This window comes from Clupea harengus, chromosome 12 (assembly GCF_900700415.2).
Source record: "Clupea harengus chromosome 12, Ch_v2.0.2, whole genome shotgun sequence".
NCBI lineage: Eukaryota > Metazoa > Chordata > Actinopteri > Clupeiformes > Clupeidae > Clupea > Clupea harengus.
In genome coordinates, this window is record NC_045163.1 from 10,853,757 (window position 1) to 10,865,304 (window position 11,548).

An 11,548-nucleotide genomic window follows, 5' to 3' on the forward strand; every position below is an offset into this window, starting at 1 on the left:
GTGCTTTTGTGTATGTTCTGATTTGACCAGAGTTATGAGGACACAATGAGGTTCACAGTTTGTGTGTGTGTATGTGTGTGTGTGAGATAGAAAGAGAGAGGGAGAGACAGAGAGAGACAGTAGTCTGTGTTTGCATTCGAGTGTTAGTGTGTGTATTAGTGTATACTTATTTATAGTCCAGCTTACCAACAGCTGCGAGAGGCCCAGAATGGCCTCTCTTGCTTTGTCAGACAGATGCTGGAGCTGCTTTGATGTTCACACCACAGCACAGAGAGGGGGGGTCGCCACCTCAGCAGTCTGACCGTCATACCAGCTGCTACCTGGCTGTCAATACCATCACGCCCAGGCACAGACTCACTCAGAGTAGCAACAATAACATTGTCTAAGCGAGATCTTTCAGTGCAGTCTGACGTAGGACAGAGAAAAGGTTTGTGCATGTGCGTGTGTGTGTATGTGTATCTGTTTGGGCCATCAATGATGTGCAAACGTCCGCAGAGATGGATCGTATAGCAAACAGCTCTAACCATGAAAGGCTTTATATTTAGTTTCTTTCTTCATCAAAGGAAGTCATCACAGGGGGTGAATCTCTGATGAAATATGTATTTACACTTTTTCCAAGTTGTATGTGTCTACCTGTAAAAACTGGAAGGGAATCAAAAGACAAACATACTCTTAAGAAAAACATATGTGAATGTTATTCTCAGTAAATTAATAATTTACAGGCAATAATGGAATTGATGGGACTGCATTGTCAGATTATGAAACTGTTTATATGAATTGCAATTCAAAAGTAATTTGGTGGCCTTCTGTTTTAGGTTTTAAAGTTACATATTCAACCGTTTTGTGGAAAAGGCCAAAGTGATTGTTGTGGTATATGAGTGAGGATTAATAGGACCTATTTCATTGAGTGAATTGAGAATCAACAAAACAATATGTATTGAGTTCAGTGGTATTCTTAATCATAACTTGTGTGAACAAAATAAAAATGTGTATGTAACTGATTTGAGGCATCTCAATCTGCTTGAGTATTGTGCATTACTGTACATAAAGAGAGAGAAGGACAGACAGAGAGAGAGAGAGCATGTGTGTGTGAGAGAGAGAGAGTGAGAGAAACTGTATCTGTGTGTGTACGTGTGTGTCTCTTTTTATGTGTCAGTGTATGCTCTTTATGTGTGTGTGTGTGCGCATGTGTGTGTGTGTGTGTAAGTGAATGTCCCACCATAGACTACATTACCCACAATTCTCTTATCACTTTGACTTTCTTGTCTACATTTCATTGACTCCGTATTGGTCACCACAAGGTGATAAATAAGGTGAGCATTTTCCCCTTTAAAACCACGAAAAACCCACATAGCTGTCTCTCTGGCGGTGGGTTTACAACAGTAAATACCATTCATTTAAGAGATACCCTTTCTGCAGAAGAAGAACAAAGGACCACGCAACAACGAACCGTATTGAACTTTTGGCCGAAGTTACGAAAATACTTTGACTCGTTTAGTTGCAGCCTAAGATATACCGGTAAAATTATACTGCAGCCCAGCAATGTTCTGAGTAAGATAAGGCGACCGGCTTCCCTTATTAGTTTCTCCACGTCGACGAACAGAACTTCTACCTCCTTCAAGACCGTCTGATGCCCAACGAGGCCTGCACGAGTTTTCAGCTGACGAGCTAAGGAAGGACACGGACATCTCCCCCCGAACCTGCGTCCCGCGCTGTTCAGTTGGAATTCCGTAATACACCGTTTAACGCTGAGCAAGAGCGTTAATCAAGTAAGGCTGACATCTGGGCAGAGATTAGTCTTATATGTGTGTTAATATCTGTGTGAAAGTATCCTTGTTTTATTTAATTTATGATTTAAATGCGCACTTTGTAATTCACAGTTTGCACGGTTTGTAACCGTGACATTATCTTGCTTTCTTTTACTTTGCTATTTTGTTAGAACGTGCATGTACCATCTCTCTCTCTCTAACTCCCTCAATCACCATCTGAACGTATACACGTACACATCGCGATTTAAGTGCTGCTTATATATTTTGTATTGCGTTAAAGGCCTATAGCCTGGATTCTACCCTCGAGATAAGAATCCATTGTCTACTCATTGCATTTGTGCCCATCCTCCAACTTAAATTGGCGCCTAAAACAGGCAAAGCTGGCCTCGGATCTGCACTCGCATCCGCTGACCATCCCCAATCTAGGTGATGCCCGGCGCACTATATTCATTCACGCATATACTATCTATCGCCTGTGCGCTTGCGCATAGCCTCTCCCTCTTTCTCCAGTTAGCGCGTAACCGCGCATACCTGCACACGCACGCACACACACACACCCACACACACACACACAGAGACGAGGAGGATCTTATGCCCCCTCCTCTGTATTCCCAACTCCACTTTGTGCCTTGTTTCATGGTTATACTCAGTTGTTTATATGATTAGTATTAGCCATTAATTACTGTTTGTTACCTTTAATAAATTGTTTATTTAGACTTAAACAATTGTCTTGTCTGTTGTTGTTCCAATATTCCACTGAAAGCCATTTTCCGCCAATCAAGTACTTCAAATGCCTTCACTTCTCTGGTTGTTTCATGAAGTGTTATAGACTTTGTAGTGATATTGTAGTACTATAGTATTGTGATACCATACTTAGACTGTAGCATAGTGGTACAACTAGAGCTTTTCATTGTTTTAGTAATTTAATTATAAAATATTAAATTTTATGAGACTGATTTAATTAAACTAATGTAGCGACCCCGGTTTCACCTACATGTGTGTATTTATTGTGAGTGCATGTATGCTTATTTCAGCTTATGCCCACAACAACTCCAAAGCCATTTCTAAATTTAAAAAACACAGACACATAAAATGAGGAACACATAGCAAGCAGAGAGGCCTGTTTTGTGAAGGGAGAATATCACAAGCAGACATGTTCAGCCTGTGAGGGAGGTGTCGAGCCTCTAACAAATCCTACAGGTGTGGCTCCTCATCGCCCTACTTCACCAGAGTGGTGAGGAGAACCACAAGCTCCCAATTCCAAGACCACGCCCATCCTCCATTTAAGAGACTGGTTGTGTTTCACCTTCTTGAAAATCATGTGGACCAGAGGTCAATGGGAATTGAAAGAGGCTGCATTGAAAATCAATAACTGGGTGAATTTGTGACAAACATCTTCTCCAACATGTATTGCAATACTGTAGACTGGGACTTTGACTTCCCTGATGAGGAATGACCCTAGAGTGGACGTGGCTCTGATCCGGCATGTATTCACCACGTTATTTCAGAGTTGGAGCCTGCCTGTAGAATCGTCAGCCTGTAGAATCTCATGACCCCAATATCTCAGGTTTTCAATTCGGCATCCACGGGTGTGACAACACATTTCAGTAATTTCCTTACCCAATTTGTTCAGAAGTGGGGTCATAATGGTTACATCTGAAGGAGCCACAGCAAAATTTGATAAATTCAATTCAGGGAAATATGGACCTCTGTAACCTCTATTATAAAAATTGTATTGAAAGTCTTTGAGCGTCTCACTTTCAGAGTTTCTGCATCATTCCAAACAGATGCTGACTACTCAGGTTGAATTAGAGACTGCGTGTGTATGTGTGTGTGTGCGTGTCTGTGTGTGTGTGTGTCAGAAAGCTAATGATATACATACACTACAGCTTATTTACTGCACCCACCAGACAAGCACCCTGACACAAAATGACATCAATACTAAAATCTAAATTCATGCTGTATGATGATGTAGCATCATTCCCAAGTATGTTCTATTAGAGTGAGGAGCATGGTGCAGTTTTAGATAGTGGAATCAGAGTGGAAATGACCAAGTGCAAAAGGGAGCGTCACGTCAAGAGCTGGTTAATTAGACAACATCTATTCATACCAAACATGGTTAAGACATAGTTAAGATACATGGTTTGTATACATGGTTGGGATACATGGTTAGGATACATGGTTAGGATACATGGTTCAGTTGAAGCTGTAGTTGCTTCTCTCTGTTGCCCTTCATGATCACTTTAGAATCACTAACAGAACTGTCCTTCTGAACCTTTGGGTTGTGAAGGTGCATTTCAGGGTCACATGACCATAGCAGTAACAAGGTCTCTTCTCGTGACAATCGGCCTATTGGAACCATGTTTTCACTGGCGAACTGGTGAAAATAAATGTGCAGTGTGTTCAGGGAAAACACTTTCCTGCTGTCAGCACCTCATGAGCAAATATGGCAGTGGCAGCTGAGGCCACATTCAGTATAGGATCATCCATGAGCACACCTTTAAATGGCTGACCTGGACACAGTACAGTGGAAGTACAACATTGGAAAGCAACAGAATAACCAGTGCAATCTGCCCTTTCATTCTCTGGGAATGGAGAGAGAGAGAGAGAGAGAGAGAGAGTGAGAGACAGGTTTAACAACAGGTTTTAAACCATTAGCATATACTCTCACAAAGTTACACCATTGAAACACACTTAAACAAAACCCTCAACCACAAGGCTTACATCCACCCATCAACTAAAAAACCCTCCCCATGGCACCCCTAAAACCACATAGCCATCCTCTGCAACTTGATACAACAACCCCCCTACCCCCAAAACAGCAAAGAACCCCATAATATCATTAATCAATTTATAATATGCATATTAAATGTAAACCTCTGCAGTAACAACTGAGCCAACCCATAATATCTTATGTTTGGGTTTTCCAAATGGCCATCTTAACTGACCTCATTAAAAAGTTTAACAAACAACTCTGTTGCTTCTTCTAAGCCTAGTACAAAGGGCCACTAATGAAACGATGATGAGAGAAAACCTCCCCCAGCTTCTCAAACGAGTCTCTTAAGCAGTCAAAAAGCCAACAGATCAACAGTTTCATCCACCCCATAAAAAACAGCCTCTCCCTACTGCTGGATTCAGGTGTGTCAGGTGTCTGTTTGCAGTTATAGCCCCATGAAAGAGCCTTCGTTATCAATCGGCCATACGCTTCTCAGTTGGTGCTTAGAAAAAGACCTCCAACAACCTCTCAGCGAGACGTCTGGCCCAAAAAACCTGTGTGTGTGTCACACAACTAGAAAGTGACAGAGGGAAAGGGAGAGAATGAAAGAGCTTCTTCTAAATGCAGAAGCCCCGCAGACATGACACACACACACGCACACACAAAAAAGAGGATAATTTAGAAAGAGGAAAAAGTCTGAAAATGTTAATGGCAAAGAGGTAAAGGTGATTCAGCTCACTCTAATTGCCTAGCTTTGAAGCAGCCTTGGTAAAATGTAATTATCCAACATCAGATACCGCAACCAAGACCTAAGGGGGTAAATTCCACAGAGCCGCTTCAATCAGCTTCTGTCAGTTCCAAGCCAGCTGTCAGTGTCCCCTTCCTCTGTCTGTCTCTCAGCTTCACAGGAACCAGCATTTGATTGTATGATCAAAAATCAGGTTAAAAGCAGCCCTCTCAAACACAGTGCAAGACTTGGTTCTATGCAGTATATGAAATGTGTATGTTCCATATGTGTGAGTTCCTGTTTGGGATTCTATACAGTATATGAAATGTATGTTTGAGGTTCTGTTTGTGGTTCTATACAGTATATGAAATGTAAATGTTCTTTATGTTTGAGGTCCTGTTTGTGGTCCTATATACAGTATATGAAATGTATACGTTCTATATGTGTGAGGTTTTGTTTGTGGTTCTATGTAGTATATGAAATGTATACGTTCTATATGTGTGAGGTTTTGTTTGTGGTTCTATGTAGTATATGAAATGTATATGTTCTATATGTGTGAGGTGCTGTTTGTGGTTCTATGTATTAATGAAATGTATATGTTCTATATGTGTGAGGTGCTGTTTGTGGTTCTATGTAGTATATGAAATTTATATGTTGAATTTGTGTTGACTCTGCTCCCATTTGCGAGGAGGCAAAAGGCGAGACCGCCTCAGAGAAGCCTGTCACCATCTTTGTGTGTTTAAAATGCACTTTAAATGTGCTGTTTGCTTTGTGTATCCCCACTGGGTCTGTTGTGACAAAACCTTGTAAAGCCATGAGGAAGAAAGTATCGCCTCAAAGCGCTGACAAACAAACAAAGCCTCTTTGTTCCTTTTTTTCATGCCTCCCACGAGTTGTTACTAAAGTCACACCAACTTCTAAGGCTGAAACTAAGCTTTCATGATCGTGACTCAAAATACTCTCCAACCCTCTCTCTCTCTGCCTTCTCCAGAGCCAGGCTCCACTATCAAACTCAAACACAGCAAACCGAATACACAAAGTAACACACAAACCTGAAAACCTAAATAAACCGAGACACAGAGAAAAAGGCAAACAAACCAACTCTAAATTACATTAACTCACATATACCCTTTGTAGCACTACTTGTTGGTGTGTCTAAGTGTATCAACTGCAATTAAACAGCAATTACAGATGAAGGCAAATTTATAGTGTGCTTAATGCTCATTAACCCTTTATCAGGTACCGTCACACCGATGCGTTTAGAATGTTGTTGAATGAACGGCCTAAAGAATATCTGGGTCCATTGAAAATAATGTGGAATTTTAGAATCTTTAGAATGATCAGAACTCTTGCTGAATCCTGTATTAGTCCTAAGACTAAAGACTAACCCTCTCCATGAACAGCTCCCTGACCTTCCCAGGGACTAACCCTCTCCATGAACAGCTCCCTGAACTTCCCAGGGACTAATACTCTCCAGAGTGAGCGTGTGAGTGAGTGAGCGTGTGAGTGAGCGAGTGAGTGAGCGTGTGAGTGAGCATGTGAGTGAGCGTGTGAGTGAGCGAGTGAGTGAGCGAGTGAGTGAGCGTGTGAGTGAGTGAGCGTATAAGTAAGTGAGTGAGCGTGTGAGTGAGTGAGCGTATAAGTGAGTGAGTGAGCGTGTGAGTGAGTGAGCATGTGAGTGAGCGAGTGAGCGTGTGAGTGAGCGTGTGAGTGAGTGAGCGAGGGAGTGTGTGTGAGTTAGCGAGTGAGTGAGTGAGTGAGCGTGTGAGTGAGTGAGTGAGTGAGTGAGCGTGTGAGTGAGCGAGTGAGTGAGCGTGTGAATGAGTGAGTGAGCGTGTGAGTGAGTGAGAGAGCGAACGAGTGACATTCCTCCAAAGGAGCTGGAGTTTACTAGCCTGACGATGTCATACTCATAATTCTAGTCAGAATATGAGTCTGATACCACTCGATTGGGCTGTGATTATGGGGCGTGTTTCAACCGAACCAGGAGAAAAAATGCCTCTTCACTCAATTGGTTACCTACAACCAATCAGAACAACGTAGTATGTGACCAGGGCCAGCTGATAAATTAAACATTTACCGGATCCCGTAGGAAGGAAGGCAAAAACATCTTTTCGATTGACAAATGCCTTGATCGCGTTTCTCTGTTCCTCTTTCAAAATGAATGCACTGTCAATGTCTAAATGGATTCGAATCTATACATTTCAGCTCTCCAGCGGCAGCCATGTTTGTTGAAAACTAATTCAACCCGTGTGTTGATTACGTTACTGTTGATCATCTGTCCATCATCGTATAAAGCCCGCCTTGACAATTTGATTGGTCCGGCAATTTCTGTCCGGAGATAATTTCTCCCCAATGGAGTAATGCCAGACCGAACTTCCCGACTTCAAATGTTATGGGCGGGGCTAAGTTCGGTCTGGTATCCAGGCTAGGAGTTTACCACAACCCAGTGAGACATGACCAGGGGCACAAGGCTCAGATAATGAGAGCAAACTCACACAGCTATGCGATATTAATTTAAAATAAACAAATGTTCTCTCATACATAGGTATGTTCTTCTCTCATAGGTACAAGAAATTAACTTAAAATAACATGTTCTCATGGTCACAGGTTAGTTTAAAATAGACATACTACCATTGCCATATTAAATCAATTCATAAATAAACATGCTGGCAATGGTATTGGATATTTGAATAACTATGTTTATGAACTATTACAACTTCCTCTTGTTGCATATGTTGGTGTAATTACTTTCCTGCACAGAGGATTCCTGATGGTTGGAGACGTGTACATTCATGTGTAACAGACTGATGACTACACAAGTTCACTGAAGAGCTTGGCCATCATGGTCTCAGCACAGATCCTGAACCATACTCTACCTCAGGGGTTTTCAACCAGGGGTCCAGGGGGTCCGCGACATGAGCCTATGTTGATCAGTTCACCATTGACTTTTTTTATTTTATAAATATACATGGGCCCATAGACATATTTGTGTAAATCTAAATAGTCTGAATAGCCAAGTCGCATTGCCAAAAATACTGATGTAGACCCATATTCAGCGAAGAAATTACACTGACAAGTGCTATAGGCGGAATATGTGCGCGGGGAGGGGGCGTGGCGGCGGCTGTTAGTGATCTACCCTGATAATTTCACATATTTAAGTGTTATAGGCAGAATATGTGTGCAGGGGGAGGGGGCGTGGCGGCGGCGGTTACAAACATGAAAAAGAAGAGTACGGGACTGTAAAATGTTTTGAGAATCACTGGCACATCAGTGGGCCGCGTATTACTTTCTAGTCAGAATGGTGGTCCCCGGGACAAAACCAGTTGAAAACCCCTGCTCTACCTGACATAATTGATACAAAATTACAGGATAGAACATATTTCCTTTAAGACCGAGTAAACAGTTCCATGGAAGCTGACGAGCCTCATTGCATTGAAAGCCAGATAAGGAAAAAACAGAGCTAAATTGAGTTTGTTCTAATTTAATTTTCCTCTGAAAGATTATTTTCCCCACGGAAGATAGGCTGGTAATATCAAACACACATTCACTTCCTGATTATAAACTGTACACATATGTTTAAGCCCAGTTGTATCATCTCCACTGTTTAATCCCAGTGAAGACAGGAGTGGGAGCATGAGGCAGGTGGAGCCAGACTGACGGAAGGACGTTACATGCCGTTGTTCATTCCCTCGGCAGCCCCTGTGGTACAGTGGAGATAAACCTTTGACACAATTTCGTCACCGTGTGTGAGACTTTGCGAGTGTGTGAGTGTGTGTGTGTTGAATTTCATCATCCTTGCCAAAGTGTGTGAGTGCGAAATGCATGTGCACGTTTGTTTATCAGTGTGTGTAGGAGGAGAACAAATATTTTGCAAATCTTTGTACACCGCTATGTGAAAGGGATCGTAACATACAACACTGGAGCCTCCCTTTCCAAACACAGTATCTCTACCACACAACTGTTGCAGACACTTCGGTTTCATTCCCTTCATCGTGTTTCAGCTCTCCACTTCAAAGGCGTTTTGGGTGGGAAATCGTCCTCTGAGTTGCTGTTTGATGTTTTAAAAAAGCCTGTCGCTTTTGCTGGACAGTCATGTTTAAGCAGAACAAACCAGGCCAGGCTGAAATCATACTAACACACAGCAGGAAGAAACACACACAAGCAGCAAAGAATAGCCGAGTAAATCCCACTAAAAAGGTGCAAGTGTGTGTGTATGTGGCCAAGAGTGTGAGTGTGTGTATGAGGAAAAAACTCCACACACACTCACAAACAAAAACATCACACACAAGCCCACTGATGAATTTAAACACACACACACACACACACACACACACACACACACACACAGTCTAAAGGTGCTACAGCACATTGGAGCACCCTCCCTCTACGAGCAGCTCTTGAAACACATATCTGCCCAAACCAGTTACTATAACTCAGTAACAGACCCATCACAGCATATCTGCACTAGAGTTATCTCCTATTGACAGGCAATTCACCACAGCTGATAGAAGATCAATGTGAGTGAGAACTTATTAGGGTTAATTAATTCAGCCCCTGTCACATCCAGCAACCTCCAAGGCCATTGAGGGTCTAGGGAATCCCCCCTTCTGTCACTGTTAAAATAGGTTTGTTTCCATCATAAACCTGGTTGGAGGATCGGATGGAAGATTTCATGACATGGGGTCTGCCACTGCTTGTTGCCTCAATATATAGCTAAACAAATTAGCCTCGAGTTGAAATAGTTTTCAATAGCATGCTTTATGGTAACTATGGTAACTGAACACTATGACCATTTGCCATTTCAACCAGTTTTACTAATCTACCATGCAGTGCGTGTTTTGGTAGTGGACGGGTATGACAGATGCCATGTAACTGGTTCTATCTGGGTATCCATGCCCAATATGTTCCAGAGAGGGCTTCTGTTTTTTTTTACCTGTGCTACGTCTGCCCAGAGTCAGGTTTTACTGGGGCATCAGCTGTCGGATCAGTTTCAGAAGAAGGTTCTGCTGTGGCGTCAGCTGTCGGATCAGTTTCAGAAGGTTCTATTGTGACATCAAGGTTGGATTTGTTCCAGAATCAGTATCTATCTAGGTGTATATCTGACCTTGCAGACAGCTAGCTAGCTAGGCTGGAGCATATCTGGCCCTTCAGACCAAAACCAGGACCCAAACTTGGACCACTCCAAAGTCGGTTCCATCTTGGTGGACCAAAACCAGGACCACTCCAAAGTCCACATCCACATCAGGTTCCAACTTGGTGTTTGCACATTTCCTTGTGGTACTGTTGGGGTTCTGCAGGTACTCGAAAATCCAAGAGCAACGATTACATTTTTTCGCCCTTCTTCTTTCGTATTGTTTTCTCAAAACTATGAGCAGAGGTTGTTGTTATAGTCGTATTATAAGACTGTATACACACTGCTTAATATTTTAACAGTTAGCAGAATGACTGCAAGACACACCACACTACACTACACTACAACACACCACACCACACAACACAACACACACCACACAATGCAACACAACACGCAACTCAACTCACACCACACTATACTACACTACAACACAACACATTTTCCACAACCTACAGAAGAAAACTGGGAATGAAGGGGTGTATATACCAGACTAATGGACATGTGTTAACCACTCTGAGGCCTATACTGGGGTCAGCATGAAGCTCAAGAGTTTAGCGGAGTTGAGTGGAAAGTCAAACAAAACAAATACCAAGACATCCTGCTGTATTTGTAATCTTTGTGTTGCTACCTCCCACCATCCCTACTTGCCCTTGGCCCCCAGCATCCCCACACTCTTATCAGCAGTCACCACTCACTAGTGGTCCAGCCATCGGCACCCAGGGCCAAGGCGAGAAGGACACTGGAAGATGTATGTCTCCCCAGGGGGGATGCGTGGGGGTCCTCAATCTCCCCTGGAAAGGTCACAGCTGCGTTGGGCTGTCACCATTGATCAAGAGTGGAGAGAGTGTGTGTGTGTTTGTCTGTGCGTGCGTGTGAGTGAGCGAGAGAGAAAGATGAGGGGGGTTGGTTTGGATGACTGGCTTATCACTTCTTACTTACCTTTCCATTCACATGTCGGTCTCTGACATTTGCCTTCATTCTTTCCTCCTCTTTCCTGTGCGTGGCCTTTTGGATGGACGGAAACTCAGTGCGCAGGAATTCAGACTCTTTCATAGCGTCACTGAAAAGACAGTGAATTCTGTTACTCCAATAAAAACCTCACCATACATAATGCTGTAGGCTGTTACCTCTTTGTGTATTATATGTTGGTGAGCCTAACTACAGATTCTTAAAAGCTTTGCTCTGCTGCTCTCTACTGT